Below are 23954 nucleotides of genomic sequence, written 5' to 3'. Positions count from 1 at the left end.
CAAAAGAGTCTGTAGAACCTCCACGAATGGAAGCTGGCCTCCAGGAGAAGGAAAGCTGATTGCGGGACACAGCCTCCCGAGCTTACCTCCTTGCAACTTCTTTCTTGCGCCAAAATCTCCTCTTCCCCTCCTTCTCCTCTTCCCCTCCTTCTCCTCTTCCCCTCCTTCTCCTCTTCCCAGCTCTTTATCCTCTTACCCCGTCTATTTCCAAGGGTGCAGAACACTTTTCAGCTTGGGGTGGGGAAGCGAGAGGGGATCTGGCTCATGTCAACCTGAGTGTCTCCTACTGCGGAATGAAGAGCTTGAACACCCCAAGTCTCTTCACCTCCTCTGACCTCCTGGAGGTTAAAACCACAAACTTTGAGTTATCTATCTGTGTAAGGATTGATACTGAGAGTATGTAAAGTACTCCTCTGACTCAAAATCAAACAGACAAACAACGAAATACCTTTTAAAAGACAAAGATTTGAACAGATGGCTTACAAAGGAAAGGGAATTTGTGAATGCCCATGAACACACGAAAAAGGGCTCAACATCATCAGTCATCAGGAAAATACAAATGGAAAGCCACCTTGAGCTACCACTACACACCCATCAGAATGGTTAAAACTTGAAAAACCACAACACTGAAAGTTGGCAAGGATGTGGAAAAACTATCACTCACATACGTTGTTGATAGGAATGTAAAATGTTACAATCCCTTTGGGGAAAGTGAGGTGGGTTTTTATATAACGGAACACTCAGCTATCCCGTGGCCCAGCAACCCAGTCCTGGGTAGTTACACAAGAGAAATACAAGCATATGTCCACCAAAAGCTAAGTCCTTAACGATCATTTATCTGTTACAAATGGGCGCAGCCATTTAATTCATAATCGTCCAAAATCTGGGAACAGTCTAGATGGTCATAAACGAGAGAATGGATAAACAAACTGAGGTACAGTCTTATGATGGAATTCAGCAATAAAAGGGATTGCTGGAATACGTGCAATGCCATGGATGCATCTCAAAAACATGACGTATGGTGAAAAGCCTTACACCTACGTATACACATACGTTATGAGTGCATTTTTAAAAAAACGTTCTAGAACAGGCTAAATTCATTCATGATTGAAAACAGAATTGGAAGAGTTAGCTGCTTCTGTGGTATAGACTGGAAGACCTGGGAGGGAACTTTAGTGGGAGATGGTAATGTGGTCTATTTTGATAGGGGGCATGTGTTACAAAGGTATACACATTTGCAAAACTCACGTACTGGCATTCTTAAGGTTTACACATTTCCTGGATGTAAATTGTATTTAAAAAATGCTGTGAACAAATATTAAACCCTAGTGACTGATGTGCAGGCTGATATGCTTAGGGACAAAGTGTACTGATGTCTGCAATTTACTAAGAAATGAACACACACACACAAAGAAATGAACACACACAAAAGTAAATTAAATGGATTGATGGTTGGATAGAGGATGGATATGTGATAAAGCAAGGATAGCAAAACAGTAACTGTAGAATCTAGGTGGTGGGTATATGGATGTTTGCACATTATTCCTTCAGCCCTTTCGCATGGAAGAAAGAAAAGCCCACAGGTTCTGGAGCCCAGCCCTGCTGGGTCCTAGGCCAAGGTCCTTCACTTTTCTTTCTGTGTGACCTTGGACAAGTTTCTTAAAACTTCTGGCCCCGGGGTTTTCTCGAAAGCACCAACCTCCTAGGGAGATCCAGCTTGTAAAATACTCATTCCTTTATAAATGCCCAGGATATATCAGCTATTGTGATTTTAATTATTATTCCCCATGTCTGCTCTTCGTTCTTTATCTGGTTTTCTGAGGATGAATCAGGAGCCTGTGTTCACTTAGCATGAAGCCTGGCACACAGTAGGTGTTCAGGAAGTGTGTGCAGAACAGAATAGATGGGGCTGCCCCGTCATGACAAGTACCTCTGAATCCTCCTCACTACCCACCAGAGAGGGACTCACAGGATACAACCAAAACAGGCACTGGGTCTCACCGAAGGGCATTTCCCAGGTGTGAGGGCTCTGGATCTTTCAGAGAAAGGAAAATCCAAGAGCATTTTCTTTCATTCTTTTCCTCTTTGGGGCCCCTACTGCTCTGTTGCTTAGTTTTCTGATGGGTAGTTCTCACTAGGGGCGACCTGGCCTCTGCCAACCCTCCCACTCCTCACCCACCTTGGGGACATCTGGCAATGTCTGAAGTCATTTTTGGGTGTCACACTGAGGAGGTGATGGTTTGCTACCAGCATCTAGTGGATAGAGGCCAGGGATGCTGCTAAACCTCCTACAAGGCACGGAACTGCCCTACCGCACAACAGAAAATGAGCCAGCAAAAATGTCAAGAGTGCGAGGCTGAAGAACTCTGAGGTGATTGAAAAGAAAAACTGGACAGAGTGGCCTAGCCAACATCTTTCATCTGGCAGTCGTTTCCTGAGCGTCACATGGCAGACCCGAGTCCACTTGGGTAAGGAGAACCACGGACCCTGGCCCGGTGGCAGCCATGAACGTGGCGAAGCCTGCATAGGGCTCTTTCCCATCCTCCCTTCCCTCCTTCTTTGCATCCTAGAAACACAACGGCGCTTTAGATGTTCGTGGGGTAACACTCCAGAACTCTGTGCCTCTTCTACTTTTCTCAAAGCTGTAATGAGGATGCCCAAGAATGTCTCACTGATTCATGTAATAGATTTATTTAATATGCCCATTACCCTGAGGCCCTGCGGGAGAGAGAGGCCAGGGGCAGCCGAGGACAGGGCACGTGGCTGTAAAAACCACAGCTACATTAAATGCAATCGAATGGCTCAACTCTGTCCCAGACCCACATTAAAGGAAGCGTGTCATAACCCTTGTGTCACAACATCCGATTTAGAGGGGGTGTCTAGAAATGGAGAGCGGGACCCGGGCCAGCCTGCCATCCTGCAGTTTCCTGTGAGCTGTGCTGGGAAGGCCCCCAAAAGGTTTCTCTGGTCCAAATCTCTGCCCCCGACCCAAGCCACAGTGCCAGCCATCCCACCACTAGATTCATTCTTGTGGGTTAAGCATTGTTCTCTCTACTCAGTACTCTTTCAAAGTATAAACATCCTCAGAAAAACAGTCATTCATCAACACACTCCTGAGACTGTGTTCAGTGGTGGTGAAATGCAAGGATGTTAGAACCAGACGGGTCCCTCAGTTTGAGCCTGAGCCCTGTCGTTCAGTAGCTGTGTGATCTTGGATGAGTGACTGAACCTCTCTGAGCCTCAGTTTCCTCATCTATAAAATGGGGATGGTAACGGTCCTTACTCTCAGGGCTCCTCTGCGGGTTAAATGTGAATAAAGCTAATAAAGCTCTAAATACAGTGCCAAACTCCTAGGAAGCTCTCAAGGAGAATTATTAGCATGCCAATACTAGTAGTGGTAATAATAGCACAGGGGGTGGGTACAAAGGTGAATGAGCCTTTGTTACAGTCTAGCAGGGAGGCCGAGATTCACTTGCAAATAGCTCTAATGCAAAGTAGAGAGCGGCCCGTGGTCTGAGAGATGTATAAACAGCAGGGAGAGAGGCCAAGGATTCAGAGGGGCCCGTGTGAAGCCAAAAAGACTTTCCGGAGGAAATTGCATTTGAGCTGTGCCTTAGAGGATGCGCTTGTGGTTTGGATGGGTGGGAGCACAGGATAAAAGCGCTGCCAAGAGCTGGGTGCCGTTGGATCTGGGCCAGGGCTGGCTGCCACATTCAGTGGGCAAGCATTCACTGCACCGGGATGCCAACAGAGGGGCCAGAGGGGGCCGGCGACCAACAGCACAGCGCTCACAAGCCTTGTCCCTTCTGGCCTGAAGCTGCCCACGGGGGGCCCTTTTTTCTAATCCTTGGAGTCTTGGACTAAGTCTTGGCCCAAGGCAAGAGGCTCGCTGAGGAAACATCAGGAAAGCTGTTCCAGATGGGCGGATCAGAGTGGACCTGGGAAGTTCTGCTGAGGGTACACTTAGGAAGGCCTAGAGCGATGGACACATATTAAATGACCAGGACCCCATACCATGGCACGGGCCCCGGCATTCCACAGTCCTGAGTTTAAATCCCTGAGTGGCCACTTGTGAGCTGTGTGACTTTGAACAGATCATTGCACCTCTCTGGGCTTCGACTACCCCTGTGCTAAATGGGGAAAATAAGTCCTGGCTCATGGGATATTTGGGGGATTAAATGAGATAGTGCTTGTTGAGCCTTAAGTGTGGTACCAGGCACAGAACAAGTGCCCCACAGAAGTTATCTTTTATATGTACGATATAACAATAACCTCTTGGTACCATGTGTTGATCACATACGCTATCCATTATCAGGATGCTAATCAGACAAGTGACCCCAAGAAACTGAGGACTAGGAGGGCACTGGTGCCTTGTGGGAAGGGACACAGAGAGACGGTAGGTAGCAGTGACAGCGAGGCAAATGTCTTCTTGAGGGTGCCAGAGCCCCTTGGTCTCCTGGACAGCTGACCCAGGGCATGTCTGGCCTCGGGACTTACAGGGAAGCTTCAGAGCACAGAGAGGGTGTCTGTTCATGGTCTGGGTGCAGGTGGGGCCCCAGCTGGGTTCCCAGAGCACAGCTCAGGGCCTGACATTTCCAAGGTCTCCATAAATATTTGTGAAAGAGGAAAAGAATGAGGAAGATGGCAAGAGGCTGTCAAGAGAAACCCCGATACCAGATTCAGCCATCGTGTGGGCCCGGGGGTGCTGTGCACAGCTGCAGTCAATGTGCTCATAACACATACGTGTGCAAGCACGCACTCAGGCACACCACGCACAGACACACAAACACACACGTCCCGAGTTCACACGTAGCTCACACACACACACAGACACATATATCCCCAGATATTACACAATGCCCTTATTCAAATGCATTCACAGGTATACAGACATTCACATTAACACAGGCACATTGTTAGATACAGTCAAATTTTCCCAGTCTCCATATACAGACATCTACTCACATACATGCACAAATACACACACAGCCCCCGCATTCCAACACACAGGCGCACATATAGTATGTGGATACACAGTCTCCTTGTTCACACACATGGGGGCACATTCCCAAGTCTACACACATCCCCACGCATATACTCACTGCATAGATGGATTCACGATTCCCCTGTTCATAGACATACAGACACACGCATTCACAGAGACACCCTTAGGTCCTCACGTTCCACCCAGATCCACATATCCACACAGACCACATACGTTCACAGATATACACACATTTCCCCCACCGCCAGACATACATCATAAGTCATATGTATTCACAGAAACACACTCATAAATATATTTAACTTCCCTATCTAGACGCAAACAGATACACACACGTTCATAGATATACACATACAGATACACATATATTCTCCCAAGTTCTTACACAACACACACATCCACAGATATACACACATGTCCCCCGCATTCACACACACACGTTTACTGATAAATACACAATTGGACACAGGCACCCACATCCCTCCACATCCACACTATCACACATTCATCGTTACATCTGCTTGTCCATACCTTCACACCCATACACACCTGCTAAGTTCTGAACCATTAAACAAATTCAAAGCTCTTGGCACGTCCCAGCTTTGTCACTAACACCTCCAAGCTTTCTCCCATTACTTTTCAGGAAGGAGGCACCCGCATCACATGACAGAAACGCCAGCTGCCTTCTCCTCCCTTCCCTGCTCGGGAAGATGCTCCCATTCCCCGGGGGCCCTGGGAGAAGCCTGGAACGTCCTGGGTCCTGGGTGTAGAGCTGCCACACTGTGTTTCCTTAGCCCCTTGACAAGCTTTTGATGGATGGCATTTGATCAAAATGTACCCTCCACTGATACTCTGCTGCCGCCTGCACAAGCACCCACATCCCCGCCTCCCAGATGAAAACGTGGGACACCCACTCCTCTCTCCACTCACCTCAGGCCTCCAAACTCCAGATGAGAAACCACCTTTTTGCACTCAATTATAACAAGCTGCCTTAACCATAAATTAAGTTATAATGCCTTTGCCCACCAGATGAGCTGGCAAGGCACCCCTTGCCCTTGTCATAAATTAACTCCTTGATCAAATTTTAAATGAATTATAAAAGTTGAAAATTAAATCTGGCTAAATTAGGGCCTTCCCCTGGTGTTTTAATGAAGCAGGAGCCACTAGTGGCTTAGGGCAGAGCTGTGACAGCTCCAGCCCAAACTTCAGCTGCAGACTTCTGCCAGCTGCTGAGGTGGAGTAGCTATTCTCAGCTCTCGACCTGACAGTGGATGACTCCTCTACATGGGATGGGCATATGTATTTTTACTTATTTATTTTTAACTCTTTATGATGGAAAAAATTCCAACATACACAGAAGTAGAGAGACTAGTAAGATGAAACCCCACGCACCATCACTCAGTTTCAACATAAAAATATTTTTAGATATGAAACCAATATACCCTCTACAGGGTAATCAAAGATACCTACCTGCCAGTCTTTCTGTGGTTTCCTCCCATCTGTGAATTTACTGCTTTAGGAGAAGGAAAAAATAAAGAGATCACCAACCAACTTTGCGTTTTAAACTAGACTCTTTTGAGTGTGTGGAGAGACAATGATCCTTGTTGGAGAAAAAAGAGGCACTCCAGACTCCCCTCTGTGTATCAAGAGCTGGCTTGGAGGTGTGAACCTAGAGCTTTATATACACATAGCCTAGAGGGAATGGGGTTGATGATGTCACAGAGTTTCCCACCTGACAGGAAGCATGAACATCCCTTCAGCTGCTTGGGGTTGACCCAGTATGGTCACGCCCAACCTGGAACAACAGGATCCAAGGACATTGTCAAGGTGAAGAGCCATGAGCAGAGCCCCTGCTTGCCCATAGCCAACGCAAGGGGACCCCAAATTCCCACATGCCAGACTGAAGGGATAGAGAAGTTGTGGGAAAGAGTGAGCCAGGAGAAACTGGGGCTTAAGGTGGGCCAGCCCCAGAGAGTGGGCTTCATACCTAGAGGCCATGATCAAAGGCCTCAGCAGTGGGCTTCATAACTAGAGGCCATGATCAAAGGGCTCAAGCTCAATGTCTCTCAGACCAGAAGGAATGGGCCACACCACTAGATACTAAGTCACTATGCAGTGGACTCTAGGGCTCCTTAGTGAGGCCCCAGAGAATAACCCAAGTGTCATTTGCCCTTTCTCTTGGCTGCCATGTGGGTATGCATTTGCCCTTTCTCTTGGCTGCCATGTGGGTATGCAAGCTTCCCCTGTACCCCAACGCCATATTGGAAATGACAAAGGAGAAGAATGATTGTTGGAGAGGGAGGAAACAGCTCTGTCAAGAACTTTAAATAGATTTTCTATTTACCCCAAAAGAGACTCTCTTAAACCCAGAAGACACCGGGATTAATGAGAAGAGGCGCCCTACGGAAAGATGAAGCCAGTTATAGAAAATATATAAAGTGACATTTTTTAATATGTCTGAGTTTTAGTGTGTAGACTTTAATTACGCTGTTTAAGGTCACAGAAGAGCACAGGACACTTACAGTTTGCTGATCTTAAACAAAGCTCAAGGTGCATATTTTCTTGTTTCCCCTTGACCTGAAGTAGTTATGGCGATTTAACAGAGGTCAATGGTATTCTGGGCGGAGAAGCCTAGACGGTTGCTGTTACTACGATTTCGTGGAGGCAAGAACCACAGGAAGCACCGAGCTGATCTCCCTGTGTTCTGCGGCTGCTTCCCACTATCTATCTACCTTACGTTTCGGATGGGGAGGGTGGGAGGGAGGGAGATGCATGAGGGAAGGGATGTGGGAACAGATATATATGTATGACTGATTCACTTTGTTATAAAGCAGAAACTAATAAAAAAAATAAATAAACAACAACAACAACAAAAAAAAAAAAAAAAAAAAGAACCACAGGAGATGGCAGGGGGCGGTGGTCACTGTTCTTGAAACATCTGAATTAAAGTCCAAAGGGCTCTCATTCTCTATGAGGTACCTAGTGTCCCAGGGAAGGCTTATTGGTGGGATTTTCCCCAAAGAATCTTTCTTCCTTGCCCTCTTCCTCCCCTCCCCGCCTTGCATGAGGAACGTTGAAGGGAAGAAAAAATAGTGTCTGGGTGAAGAGCCAGAGGCACCTCAAAGCAAGCAAGCAAGATGCTGGGAGACAGGCTATTTTAAATTCGCTTAATTTTGAATGTAAACAGATTCAAATCAGAGATAGGGAGGGACGAATATTGGACCCCAAATCCAGAACTCCCCCATTTTAAAGGAGAAGGTATCGAGATCACCAGTTGTCTATCCCTCACATTCCAAGCAGCTCACCACTCCTCAGAGGTGAGCAACCAAGTTATCTCAGGCCATCAATCTGAGGTGCCGTGGAAGACAGAATCCAGGGAATTGTGACACCAAATGTGCTCCTGATAGCAGTAGCTCTAATTATCCAGAGCTGGCTTGCAGAGGTGCCAGGGCTGACTAGCCACTCAGACCAATGAGACAGAGAGTGGCAGGAGGGTTATTTAGATTTCTGCAAAAAGCCCCCCTCGATCAGGCTTTCAAGATAATTAGGAAGCAGAAGGACAATTCATTAACAGCCTAAGTTGATGTAGCACCAGCCTTGCCTGCGTCCCAGGGCTGTTTCTGCCTCTACTTGCATTGCCCTTTCATTTCTGGACAAAGGGAATGTAGTGCTTTTTTCAGACCTGTTGACTGTGGCCCATACACTAAGAAATACATTTTATATTGCAGTGTGGTACACACACACACCCCACACACACCTCTGCAACAAAGTTGCACAATTATACTGACCTTCCTCTCTGCAATGCACTCCGACACTTTTTTTCTATACTATTCTATTCCATAATTCTTTAATGCTGGTCATCACTAAATTGAATTTGCCACCCACTAACGGGCTGCAACTGAAAAATACTGGTCTGTAAGTAGCATCTGTTTGTCTTGATATTTCATTTCCACCCAGAGAGTTTCTAGATAGGCAATTTGTTTGGGATTTTACACTTTGATTATTTTAAGCTCCTTATTTCGGAGATCCGAGACACCTAGCTATTTTGCAGGACTCTTGGGATTGAGTTATTGCTATTATTATCAGCAGCAGTCTTGCAGTTATGAATAGGCCCATGATTTCTGGTGACCAGGGCAGTAGGGATACAAATAACAATTTCTGGTCAGCTAAACAGAACTTGTGGAATTTCCAAAGAGCAAGTTCTTTTCCTGGGTTCATTCACAAGCTTTATCTTTCTGGAAACACAGGCATTACAAAAAGCCTGACATATCCCAGGAAAATTAGATTGGTACACCTATCAAAATACTTGAATCCTAGATTGACCCACTAGCTGCGTGACCTTGGGCAAGTCCTTGATCCGCTGTGGTGGACACCATGGGTTACCTAGATCAGCGCTGGTTCCCCACATGCTCTTCTTGGCTGTCTCCCTCTATGCAGCTGGGAAGCTGATTACTCCCTCTCCCAGCATGCTTTTCAGCCAGAGGTGGCCACGGGACTCAGCTCTGGTCCGTGAAATGTAAGCAGAAGTCTAATGAGAAGAGCGTGTATCCGAGAGAGAGCTTTGATTGCCTGGTAAAAACTACAGGGGTAACTGGTGCCAAGCCTGTTCTCCATTCTTCCTGCTTTGAGTGGATGATCTGGAGAGCTGCAGAAACCCGATAAGAACCATGTGGTGACACGCATGAAGATGACAGCCAGCCCAGTAGGGGTGACAGAGAAGAGGCATAGGACCAAGGTTTCTGGTGGCATCTTGAGCACATAAACATCAGCTACTGCCAGCCCCTGGATTTCTGGTTATTTGAGAAAAAGAAATGTCTGTTTATTTAAGGAACTGTTGGATTTTCTGTTTCTTGGAGCCAAATACCTTCCTCGTGAGTACAGCCTCTCTGGGCAATGTCAAACAAGGACATCATGTCCCCAGTCCTTCTTTCCCACAGACATGCTGTGAGGGTCAAAAAGAGGATTTCTCAACCTCATCCCTATTGGCATTTGGGGGCAGATAATTCTTTGCTGGGGAGCTGTTCTGTGCACTGCTGGATGTTTCACAGCATCCCTGGCCTCCACACAGTAGATGCCAGGACAACTCCCCCCCGTGTTGTAACAACCCAAAATGTCTTCAGACATCACCAAATACCACCTGGGGGATAAAAATGTCCCTGGTCGAGACCCACTGATCAAAAGTAATGATGGCTGTGGCTGCCCTTTAAAGGTTAATATTTCCATGAGAGTGGAAAACATTAACATCAGTGTATGGTATTTCCTTTTAGACTTCTTAGTTGTTAAAACTAAAGGTTTTTTTTTTTTTTAAATACAGTTTTACATTTTTGGATTAAGCTTTCCTTGCTAAGTGAAGAAAAAGCAACAGTTTCCTGAAGTCAGAAGAAAAATCCAAGAAAATAGGCAACTTGTTCCATTTTTCAGGGGAACATGAATTAGTGGCTAAGGTGGCCAATCAGGATGTTCTAGAAGAACATTTTGCATATTGATGCATATTTTGCATCCTTGCTTGCTTCCGAGCTTCTGCAGTAGAAGAATCTGGCAAACCTATTTCCTTCAGCAAAGTTCCATCTCTCTCACCATATCCCATCCTCTGAACATTTGGTTCAGAAATGGGCATATGACCCAAACTGAGCCAGTTAGAGTCAGGCCCTAACTACTGGGAAAAGGACAGACGTGGATGTGAGAACATTCCGGGGGTCTCTGGAAGCCATTGCACACGTTAAGGAGCGAGGCTGCCTGAAGAGGGAGCCAACAAAGAGGAGAGAAGAAGAGAGAGACCAGGTCCTGTTCACATCATCTGAGGAGAGGTTCAGCCTGGAGCTAGTGCTACCCAGGACTTCTTGGCCCTATGAGCCAATAAATAAATTTCTGGTTTTGCTTCAAGTAGTTGAGATTGGGGTTTCTGCCCCTCACATGTCAAGCCAAGGCCGGTCATTAAAAGTCAGAATCGGGGGCTTCCCTGGTGGCGCAGTGGTTGAGAGTCCGCCTGCCGATGTAGGGGACACGGGTTCGTGCCCCGGTCCGGAAAGATCCCACATGCCGCGGAGCGGCTGGGCCCCGTGAGCCATGGCCGCTGAGCCTGCGTGTCCGGAGCCTGTGCTCCGCAACGGGAGAGGCCACAGCAGTGAGAGGCCCGCGTACCGCAAAAAAAAAAAAAAAGTTAGAATCACCTCATTGAAGGCGGTGTATCTTATAGAACGGCCCCCGCCCCCAGGCAAGAACGATGTGCTGATATCTTGGGGTGATATATTTTGTTTTATAATATGGAACCTATAAAAATACTGAAAATATTGAGGAGGAGAGAGAAGAAGAAGAAGAAAGAAGAAGAGGAGAAGGAGAAGACGAGGGGCAGGGGAAGAACGGAGAGGGGGAGGGAGGTAGAAAAGGAGGAAGAAACAGCTCAAACCATAAAAAACAAACACAAATAAACCCAGCAGTCTGTGTGCCTGTATCCCTCCTCTCCCTGTGGAATATATCGGAGAGATATGGGAAACTGGACCCTAAGAAGCCACACTCTAGAGTCGGACATTAATAAAGATGTCTTTGGGGGACCTAGAAACTCATAAAACAGGATCTGGCTGAGTCCCGAGGTGTTGGTGGCAGCTTGCCCAGAGCACCGTTGGTAGCCGCTAAAGCTTCTGAACCTCCAGAAATACGGGTTCTGTCTCGTCCTCTCTCTCTCTCTGTCAATGAGGGAAAACTTGACCCATATAAATACCGTCTAATGCCATGTGCTGAGCTTGCTGGCAGAAGTTCCAGCCACCCCGCCTGCCATATTTTTGCCACCATGACAAACAAGGGCAACCACAGTCACACAAAGCCGGGCCTAAGGCAGCAACTGCTCCAGAACACGGCCGTTTCCCTCCTTCTCAGAACCCCCAGAGGTGTATGTGGCCTCAGGGTATGTGGCTGGATGAGAGGGGCCTCCAGGAGACCACGGTTCTGGCCCATTCTCAGACTCGCTGGCTTTTTCCTGGAGTTTTCCCTTGGGTCTTCACAGATCCTGTGATCTCACTTTGTCGTGTGGCTCCTGATAGGGTGTGTGTCCTCTTAAGTTGCCACTGGTTTGTGATTTGTGCCCAAGTCATTAAAAATGTCACACAGACTGAGGGGGTCCGTGGCCCTCTGGGCAATTAGACAGAGAAACGTCCTCTCTGCCCCAAAGAAACTGGTTTGTGAGCAAACCCCCTCCAAAAACAAACCACACACACACACACACACACACACATACAAAACAACTCAGTCATGGCAACTAAGTGCCATAACATCCTCTGTCACGCAGATTCAGGTTCCAACCTTGACCCTGAGACCCTGGGTAAGTGAACCTTGCACACGGGGTTCTGAACTTCTTGGAGCCTCTGTTTCTTTATCAGAGGAAAGAGGCTAATAATCCCACTTTAATTAGTATAAGAACTGTGTGCCCAGCATATAGAAATGTACTGTAGATGCCATCATTGTCGTTACTGTCATTGTTATGACTAGCTGTGGAGCAAAGTTCCGGGTTCATTGCCAACCCCACTGCAGACCAGAGCTCGGAAGGCAGGCCCAGGGCCCAGAGTTTTCCCTTGGTGGCTACTTCCAGAGGACAGCCTGAGCGAAATCAAATGTGGGTTAGTGCCAGCTCGAAATATGCAAGTTTCTTCCACATAGTCACCCCAAGATGACAAGGGATAACTTATTTTTGGCATCTCCCGTCATACTTTACACAGCGTAGATGCTCAACTGAACTTCTCCATCAAACATTGTCGACTGGTTAGAAATGGTCTGTGTAGCTGGTTCGGTCTCCTTTGCCTGGGCGTGGGCGGGGATGGCATTTGAGTGGGACTTAGAGGCCCCACCCCCGCCAGTATCAAGGACTCATTGCCTTCTCAGACCTAATGTCGGGCCACAGATGCCAAAACAGCTCCAACCAGATCTCTGCTTCATAAATAATCGTGCAGACACAAGTTTGACTTAATCAAGAAAGGCTATGTAAAGCAGATTAATGACATTTTGATGAACTTTTCAACTCAATTTGAAAAGTCATGCTACGTTAACCACAGTTTTCAATTACCCTCCAGGAAAAACTCTGGGGAAAGTTGAGACCCCCTCTGAAGTACGGCATGTACTCGTAGAGAGATGGTGATAGAAACCACAGTCATCTCCAGAGATCCTTTCTACACCGACGGTCAAGGAAACAACCAAACAAACCAAACAAACGAAGTGAGTAATCTTTCTTCGGAGGAATGTTCCAGTTTGTTCAAACTGAAGACAGAAGTTAGCACCATTTGACTTGCACTTAAAAAGTGATTCAAGGTGGCCAAATCAGGATAAGTGACCAAAGCGTATCCTTCCCCAAGACATGCCTCAGTTTCCCCTCTTGAAAGCACACTAACAGTGGACCCGTTGCCTTCAGAGTCCCTTACCTGATGTGGTTACAGGCACCGTCGGTGGAGTCAGATGACCAGACTCCCAGGGCAGGGACCTTTGTCTGTTTTGTTCATCACTGTGAAGCCATCCAGCAGGAAAGGGATGCAACCTGAATTATGTTTTTAAATGGTCTGTTTAAATGGTAAAAAAACATGATTTGGGTTGCTAGAAAAACAATAAAGGAATAATCAGGATTTTTTTTTCCTTCCTCTTTTTGGCCCTAGCTGAAATGGTAAACAGAGTTTTTCATTACGTTAGTGGGTCCATGTGACTTGTCTGGTTAAGCTAATTTCTGATCACTCTTTGGCATCTCCACCTGTCCAAACTCATGTGTAGAGCAAACAAAGCTGTGGGCTGCCACATTTGGATGATGCTGTTACCAAGGGCGCAACCCACGTCCTCACTGCACTAAGCTCAAGAGCCAGTGTAGATACAGGCTTCTGCAGAATCACCTAGAGTTGCCATCCCCATAACCCGCAGCCTGAAACGTGCTTCAGCAGACCCAGGCAGGACCACGAAAGGGACACGCTGCAGTTTTTACTCTGAAGGATCTTCTGAAGTGTGTTTACCTTTCCCAAAATTGTCTTAAAGAAAATCTGTTTCATTCAACTTTGGCCAGAAAATACCTCTCTGAAATATACCTAACACTTTCCTGTCTCCAAGCCTTTGTGCTTAGAAGCTCTTCTTTCCCCCCCACCCACACTGTCCCCTACTCTTCACCTGTTGAAGCGGAAGTTAAAAGCAGATGCCTGTTGGGGCCAGGTCAGAGCACAGACCAGTGAAGCAGGCTGGGTGGATGGAAGACAGGGCCAAACCCCTTGCCTAAAATTCCCAATTGCAGAGGCCCTGGACATTACAAGTTTGCTATAAATCATTTGTGGCAAAGCCTGTCCTGATGCCATCTTATTTGGCAGCAAAAACTGATCAGAACAGATGAGAGGCTACTTAAAGCCTTTATTTATCCCACTTAGTGTGAATATATTTTATTACAGAAATATTAGTTGATTGATTAGAGAGGTGGTACCCCAGATTGAATTGGGGGTATAAGGTAATAGAGTATATGTACTGCATTAGCTCTCTAAAATCTAAAAACCTCTGAATTCAGAGATACATCTGACCCCTAAAGTTTTGGATGAGAAATCATGGGCCTGTATAATAGGGAGTGGTGGGGACTTTGGAAAAGTGAACTTGGTGCCTATACGAAGCACCAACCAGCCAGCTACTGCTGTTTAGGAAGGCTGGTCCAGAGTTGCCAGACCTTTCAGTTTTTCAAAGGAAGTTGAAAATGCAGGTATTGATGTGCTTTCTCTCTCTGTTTTTAAAACACTGTGCAGGCCAAACAAAACCAGTTTACCTATTTGTAGTTTCTTTGTTAGAATCATTCATTCAGCCTCAGATGCTGCCATAACAAATAAGTGTTCCCAGAACCCCTATTTGTTATGGACTGAATTGTGTCACCCCAAAATTCATATGTTGAAGACCTAATAATACCCAATGGGACTGTATTTGGAGACAGGGGCTTTATGGAGGTGATTAAGGTTGAATGAGGTTACCAGGGCGGGGCTCTGATCTCACTGGTGTCCTTACAAGAAGAGGAAGAGACACCAGAATGCTCTCTCCTTCTCTCTCTCTCTCTCTCTGTGAGCACACACAGGAAAGGTCATGTGGGAGACAAAGTGAGAAGGTGGCTGTCTGCAAGCCAGGAAGAGATGCCTCATGAGAAGGCAACCCTGATGGCACCTTGATCTTGGATGTCCACCCTCCAGAACCATGAGGAAATAAATCTGTTGTTTACGTCTGTGGTGTTTGTTATGGGAGCATAAGCAGACTAATTCACCATTCGTCATTCACTTTCCCCTACCCCGTCCTATGTTCCCCAAAACTGCTTATTTTATTTCATATTTGCGGTATTTTCTTCCTTTGCATTGTCTTATCTAGGGCTAGTGAATTATCCACACATTAGCACAGTGCCTGGGGCATGGTAAAGCATCTAGTGCCTTTTATTATTATCTTTTATTGTTATTACTGCTGTAATTATCATTATACTGATATTCTGGGAAGCATAGATATGTCTCATCCTTTTGTCATTTAATTCTTTAAGGTAACAAACCTTTAGGGTCCTAAGTCTGGGGTGGGGATGTCTCTTGCCTGAGGGTATCTTGGAGGGGTTGACCCAGATCCAAGACCCTGAGCAAGTTCTTTGCCTCTGGTTCCTTCAGGCTCCCTGATGGTCAATCATTCTGTTTCTTCTCTCCCTCCTCCTCCCCACAATCATCCTCCACACCAAACACACACACACACACACACACACACACACACACACGCACACAATGTGGGGAATGCAAGGTTATAATATAACGAACCAAAAACTCTTACAGAGAGAGGTGGGGAGCAAAGGGGCAAGAAATCTGACGAAACTCACTTTGGCTGTGGGGAAGGAGAATTTGGCGAAACCGTTGGGAGTGGCAATGTCAGGGCAGATCAAGGGAAAACGCAGCCACTGTACCCAGGGTGGGTCCCAGGGTGGCTGGACCATCTGGACTGACATGTAGCAGAGTGATTGAGGGTTGAGCCAGATGTCTTAGGTTCAAATCTCAGCTTCTTGATCTTGGACAAATTACTGAACCTATCTGGGTCTCAACTTTCTCAGCTGTAAAATGGAAATCATAAACCTCCCGTCTTGCCAGTGTGAGCATAAGGAATAAATGAGTTGATACTCAGTAAACAAATGAGTAAAAAATGCACAAATAGAAAATGTCTGCTGTTACCATTAATGATAATATCACACAATCTGTCACTTCCTGTTAAGCAACATAACTGACTTTCAGTGTGTAATGTGCCATCTCAGTGTATTTAACTACCATGTGGCCTTTAAATTCAGTCCTAGATACAATTATAGTGCTATGGTATAAAGGAGCATGACTATTACATTTATATTCTCCTTTAAAATATTTTTATAAATGCAAATTTATCATATAACAGCGTCAAAGAGGAACGAACACTTTATAGGGGCCAACGGGCCAAATACCCTTATACTGGTTAGGCTACCCAGCTCACAGGGTTGGGGTGGGGGGTGGGGGTGGGCGGTGGAAAGCAGATTCTTCTGGAGAGAAAAGTCATCATGGGGGAATTACCATTTCCCAGTGGAATTAGTTGATGGGCGTGCAGCACATTTTTTCCTAGAGGGCTTAATTACCTCTCAGTGCCTGGGCAAAGAGCTTAACCCCTTTCCTCATTTTTCTCATCTGTAAAATGGAGCTAAAAATGGTAGCTACTTCATAGGGTGTTTGTGAAAATTAAACAAGTTGATATGTGTAAAAGGCTACAAACAGAGTAAAACTGCCTGGCACATTTTGGTGCCACAGAAATGTTACCATCCTCCTGTGATCTTGCCTGGGGGTAGGTAGAGGTTACCAGAACTTGGTTTTCTTTGCGATCTTTGAAAACTCTCCAACTGCTCTTTTAGGGACTCTGAGAACTGATTCCATCTGATTGTGGGTAATCTCAAGAACTGGCTATTTTCATTTTTCAAAAATTTGCCTTTCCTGCCCTTTGCCAACCTTACCAACACCACTGAAATCCAGCCGGGTGATTATCCTAGGATAAAAGCTTTTATCATGAAAAGTTTTGTTTGAGAAAACAAGAACTGTGCTTCTCACTGCCGGCTTTCCTGCACGCCGGGATTCTGTCCACACTCCTACAAAGGCCGAGATTATCTCTCTCTGTTAAGGGTTTAAAATCCTACAAGCCGGCCATGCAAGTGACCAGTATCAGATTATGATAACAAGATCATGTCCAGTTATAAAAACAAGTGTCTAAACTTTTCTCATGTCACTTTCTCCCGGGGTTCCTTCTGAGAGGGGGGATCAGCTCATTTCGAAGGCAGCTCTTTGAACTGAATTCATGGGGTATTTGCATAAGAAGATTTGAGGCTGAAGAATGGCTGCTATTGCATCTGCCCATTAATATGCCTGCTAATTCAGCACATTGTAAGCCTATTGACAACCCACAAAGGGCTCAAATTCAAGGACAGTTATCCTATGGCCATTGTGAGCGCTTCAATTCAAGGAATATGTTCACGCTCGGAATACAGTTGTTACAATTAGATATTTTTCATGAAACATTATAAAGAACTAATGACAACGAGAAGCACAATACTACAACAACCACTAAAAAACATTCAGAACTCCATGCGTGAGCTTGCAGCTTGCTAGCTCTCTCTCCCTTGCCCATAATCTCCCCCTCACTTATTTTCCCAGATGCGGCCGACCAGTGATGGATGGAGATCTCCAAATGCGAAAGCACATTTATCTTGCTCCCTAAATTGAAATAAAAAGCACAATGAAATAAACAGATCCCAGCAGAAGAGGAGGCACCCACGTTGCTGGCATAAATAGTGGTTAATTTAATCCCGTTTATGGAAAAACGTCACACTGTCACCTTCAAGGGATACACAAGGCAATGAATTATTGGAAGGGAGAGAGCATCCCTCTTTTCAGAGGTTGAGAAAGGATGTTTATGCAGATCTAGGAAAATTTAAAGCAGGCAGAAGAATGATGCTCTGGGTGGCTGTGTTGCAGGGACTGGACTGGGGGCGGCTGGTGGCATTTAATGAGAAAGTCGCCTCTCTCAGGAGGGACCTTGTCAAAGGTTTGGAAGGGAGGAGGTTTAGCTGGGCTGGGGAGGCAGGCAGGAACTTTCTAAGAAACTGGGGGCTAAAAGGCTGTTTCCAGCAGGGTGTTTGTGAAGGAACAGCACAGCCGGGGACTCCTGGCATTGGGGACATTGTCTGGGCATTGTACTGAACTCCCAATCGGCCGGCCATTGTCACAGGGGCCCCATCCAGCCCCTGGCCTGAGCACCGGTTGTATTTTTCTCACTTTACATCCCTCAGAAAAGACATCAAAGCCCAGGGAGATGTGCTTTTTGCTTTGTTTGGTGTCTGATTCTCAACAGTGGTTTCCCGGGCCAAAATTCGGCACCTTTTAACCTATTCTGTTCAGCTTAGGCTTGAGCTGTATTTGAGCATTAGGGAAACTATAGTAACCGATAATCTGCCTGTTGCTGAAAAGAAACTATGTATCTTGTCACACAAGAGCTGTCGGACGATCACCGTCCTAGGCGAGACCCTTTACAGGCGCCTGGCTTTCTTTCCCGGGCTCAGCCTGTGCCGCTGAAAAGGCCTCAAACCCTTTGCCTTTCTGGCACTGAGGCCCCGTGTTCATGTTCATTTATATTTAACAAATAAGGCATTGTCCCCTGCAACATATCAGCATTTGATTATCTATTACAAATGTTTTCATCAAGTCAGAAATGAGGCCTCTTAACAAAAGGGGGAAAAAAAAAACTGGCGCAGCCCAGGGATGGGGCAGAAACTGGGATTTTCTTGGCGGGGTATTTGGCTGCATACGGCTCCACCAGAAAAAAAAAAGTGCCAGGGGTCCCCAAAGCAGGATAGTTGAAGATGTAAGTATATGGATAAATCTGGGCTGAGTAGAGCAGGGTCCCGTACCTGTTGAAAGTGCAGGCTCCAGGGTCCGACTCCAAGGGCATAAATCCCACCTCTGTCTCTTACTAGCTGTGCAACCCCGAGCTAGTCTCTTGAGGTCTCTGAACTGCGTATTTTCTCATTTCAAAATGGGGATATTTACAGACCCTACACAGAAGACCAGTAGGAGAGTTAGCTGAGCTAATCCCTGTGACAACACAGGACCTGGCACACAGCAAGAGCTCCAAAAGGACTGGATGCCGGTGTTAGTTTGCACCATGGGCCTGGGATGGGGGCCAGCAACTCTATACCTGGGATCCAAATGGATAAATGACAGTAGTAAATATGATTAGCAGTAAATATGATTAGAATGATTGCATTACATATTTATGGATACCCCACCCTGTTTAAAGAAATCCACAATATTTCTTTAACAGAAATCAAATAAACATGATATAAAATAGAAACAAACAGAAATAAAGAATAATTGTCAAAACAGTTACTATACTGTTTAAATAAACAATTCTTTGTTATTATAAAGAATAATACCCAACACAGAAATAAAGACTAATTGTCAAAATAACTAAAACAATACAGAAGTGTAAGAGTGTAATAAATGAAAGCTCGTAGACTCTCGCCCCGCTGGGCAGGCATGGGGTTGGGTGAAGCGAGTGTGGCACGTAGGATGCTAGTGCAGATTCCATGCTCTGGCTGCCTCGCCGGCCTCCCTCCAATCCCAGTCTTGTTCCTGAAGTGATCACCGTGAGAGGGGGATCTATCGGCCTTCAGAGTTGTCTCTCCGTGCATACCGACATCTCATTATTACTGGCAAAAGGAGTTCCCACCACGCGGCCTGCTAGAGAGCTCGCTTTTTCTCTTCCCCAATTGCTTTTGGCCATCTTTCCATACTAAAAGGATATAAGCCCCGTCTCATCATTGTGTTATTTTTCTTCCTGAAGAAAAAAAAAAATTGTTTGCCTGGCAATTATGTAATACAGAAGTGCTTGGTGACCATGGTTGTCATTTGGGTGATCTCCTGTCTGACTTAAAAAAAAAAATGCTTCTACGTAACTAAGAACGGCTCACCTTTCACTGGATATCCGTTAGGAGCCTGTGCTGAGAATCTTACTTGGGATTGACTCACTCAATCTTTATGACAACTATATGAGGCTAGTAGGTGTCCGTATCAACCGAATCTTACAGATAAGGAAATGGAGGCAAGAGTGAATTAATTAATTGCCCACTTCTTTTTTTTTTTTTATGTTGGGGGTAGGAGTTTAGTCATTTATTTATTTTTGCTGTGTTAGGTCTTCGTTTCTATGTGAGGGCTTTCTCTAGTTGCGGCGAGCGGGAGCCACTCTTCATCGCGGTGCGCAGGCCTCTCACTATCGCGGCCTCTCTTGTTGCGGAGCACAGGCTCCAGATGTGCAGTCTCAGTAGTTGTGGCTCACGGGCCCAGCCGCTCCGCGGCATGTGGGATCTTCCCAGACCAGGGCTCGAACCCGTGTCCTCTGCATTAGCAGGCAGATTCTCAACCACTGCGCCACCAGGGAAGACCCAATTGCCCACTTCTTGAAGCTACTAAGTGGGAGTCCAGATTAGAACTCAGTCCGCTTCCCAGAGCCCATGCTTCTATAGATATTTAACATAAAAATGTGATGTGACATGAACACACATGTGCATTCCACACACATTTTACAAAAACAGCATTATGTTCTGTATACTGGTTTTCAAGTTCTTTTTTAACCTAACCTTACATCAGAGGCATCTTCATTTGATGGATGCAAAGTGGTCCATTGCTCTTACAGAGAAGCAGCCCTCACAAGCAAACCAACACCCGCCCTAGGAGAGGCAAACGTTAATCATGCTCCTTTCAAAGATGAAGACAGTAAGGCTCAGAGAGTCGATATGACTGGTCCAAGGTCACGAGTGAGTTAGTGGCAGGCAAGGCTGGTTGGGTAGGGGCATATCCAGGAAGCATTCCTGGCTCTCCAGGGAGGCCTGGTAGAAATCCCCAAGCTGGAGCACCCCTTTACTAAGCCAGTTAAGAAGGCAGGGCTTAGGGCTGGGGCACAGGGATTTAACAAGCAACCCTCCTTCTGGTGTTTCCACGTTCATGGCTGTTGAAAAGCACCCAACTAGATGGACAACCATATCTGTTTTGGCCGACTCTGCACTTAGGACTCCAGAAGGTCTGCACTCTGACCTTGCATCCCTGAGCTCTGGACAGGAAGCTCCACACTCCTTCCCCAGCCCCACAGGGCAGACGGGAACCAGAGCTTCGAGCCCCACCGAGTGAGACCTGTGCTTGAACAGTCCTGAGCCTGCATCCTCCTGACCCCAACTCAAGCTGCCTAATGAACCATCTTGGCAACTTTCTGCTAGTTTAATGTCATCTACAAGCATTCTCCTGATGCCTGGGGTGGGGGAAGTCAGCAGCCTCCTTCTAGGCTCCACCATCCCTGTCACCCTGCTCTTCCCACCTTAGTCTTTGATTAAAGGAAGAATCTCACAGTCTCTGAGATCCTAGAAATCATCCCACCCAACCCGATGGGAAGACTGAGGCACAGAGATGGTGAGTGACTTGTTGAAGGTCACAGCATAGAAGTGGCCAGAGTGGGACAAGAAAAGGCCCAGGGCTCTCTTGTCACACAAAACTGTGTTCCCCCATTTATGTATTTAGCAGGTAATTCTTGATCACCCACTGTATACCAGGCACAGTGCTAAGCCCCCAGTATACAAAGCCAGATGAGTCATGGGGTCAACCTTCAAAGAATATAAGAGTCTCATTAAGGAGATATACACATAAATAACAAGAATAGAGAACTCCAATAGGTTGGTGCATCAGTCAGTAGGGCTGCCATAACAGAATACCATAGATAGGGTGACTTAAACAACCGAAACTTATTTTCTTACAGTCCTGGAGGCTGGGAAGTCCAAGATCAAGGTGTCGGCTGACTGAATTTCTGGCAAGAGCTCTCTTCTTGGCTTGCAGATGGCTGCCATCTTGCTGTGTCCTTGCATGGCTTTTTCTCAGTGTGTCCAAGTGCAAAAAGAGAGATCTCTCTTTCTTCCGGTAAGTCCCCCAATCCTACTAGATTTGTACCCCACCCTTATCATCTCATTTAACCTTAAGTACCTCCTAGAAGCCCATCTCCAAATATAATCTCATTGGAGGTTGGGCTTCAACATATGAATTCAGGGGGGTGGGGGCACAATTTAGTCCATAGGAGTCAGTAACCAATATAGTAATAATAACAATAGGCTGCAGTTATTGAGAACTTCCGAGGTACCAAACATCCTGCTCAGCCCTCTATATACATTATAGCATTTAATCCTCATAGCAACCAATGAGGTCAAAACGATTGATATAATCATCCCCATTTTACAGGTGAGGTAACTGAGGCCCCTAGAGAAGTTAAGTAACTTGCCCAAAGACACAGAGAGTGACCCCAGAGTCCCCTCCTTCTTCACCAGTACTGGGGAGAGGGTGGGAAAAACTTCCAGGAAGAAGTGATACCGGAGAGAAATTCCAAAGGCCCGGAGAAGCAAGTGTCAGCCAATGCTTCCTCCTTCTGAATCCTTTCCCCAACCCACCTTTTTCTTTCCAAAGTTCCTAACTGCAGGTTGGCTGGGGAAAATGCTGTATTTGCCACAAAGTCCCTGGGCTCCAAACTTAAGTTTGCCCGCATTAAGTGCTTTCTCAGTGACCCAACACCGCCTGGCAACTGGCCGCCTTCTGCTTCTGACAGCTTGCCATATTTGGTCATTTACTGGGTGCATGTGAAGATCAAATGGGTTAAGATTCTTCTCTTTAAACAGCAGGGAAAAGAACATCAAAAAGGTGTACATTTCATTTCCCCAGTTTTGATTAAGTCAAGCATGAAATGAAATGTAATACCCTCAAGTGGCCGGGGTTTACACCATTGATGGCGTTACTTCTGCTTCAGGAGGCCTAATCAGCCCTAGGCAAGGGGGACAAGCTAACAGAGTTTTAGGGTGGCCAGATGGACGGGGTTTACCGTGGTTGAAAAGGCAGCTTAGCGCTTGCCTCTTCCAGCCAACTGTGTGAAATCCCGGTGCGGCCCCTCTCCTCTGGCTGGTCCTCCTGCAGCCCCTCCTCCCTCTCTCTGTCTATTCTGGACAGAGTGACCAGCTCACGGATGGATGCCACAGCATCCAGGGCTGCTCTGCCTGTCCTTCCTGTCGTAACAGACAAGAACAGGACCCACGCCCCGGAGTGTCTGTAGGGCAGGGTGGCGTCAAGAGGGAAATAGCATTCAAGCATCCCTGGATGGCTTTCTCAAGAACTCATTAATCAATGATCCTCGGGTGGGAAGCAGAGGGCACCCCTGTGTGCCAGGTATGGTCCTAGGCCCTGAAAAGGGGAACCCAGCCACTCGGCTCTATTTGGTTTCCCCAGATCCTAGGAGGTAAGCTTGAAGCATCAAGTATCAAGTAAAGATCAAAAGGCTGCCTTTGGGGCTCAGCAGCTGACTTAATTCAGGCTGAGAATAATGTGGAGTCAGTCTAGGGCAAAACTTTTTGCCAGTAGGGTAGAAGCCATTTCACCGTCAGCCCAAGGCCCACCATGTTTCCTATCTAAAAATGAAGTTAGAGTATTGGCATCCAAACATGAAAAGAAAAACTGCATGATCAAATTTATAAAATGTTTAATTCAATTTCTAAAGAGGTAGGATTATGCCAACATGTCTGAAATTGAACTCTTGTCCGATTGTACCTAAACAATAAATCAGAACAAAGTGGGTTATTTATTCTCACTAAAGCAGAACTGAAAAATGATTCAAATATTCTAAAAATGTTTTCAGAGAAAGCATTTTACAGATTTGATAGAATGTGAAAGGGGGCCCCCAAATTCAAATTTGGGGCCTGGTGGGATTTGAAAACAGCTCTGCTTAGCCATAGGCAGATGTTTCTGAGCTGGGCTCTGGTGTGAAATCCAGCGTGGTTTTTCTGAGCCTGAAGAAGACCCATTTTGCAGAGGTGCTTTTGGGAAGGTTCTCTCCCAGCCTCAGCTGACAGCCTCAGGCT

The sequence above is a fragment of the Hyperoodon ampullatus genome (assembly GCF_949752795.1).
Source record: "Hyperoodon ampullatus genome assembly, chromosome: 18".
NCBI lineage: Eukaryota > Metazoa > Chordata > Mammalia > Artiodactyla > Ziphiidae > Hyperoodon > Hyperoodon ampullatus.
This window is presented reverse-complemented; position numbering follows the sequence as displayed.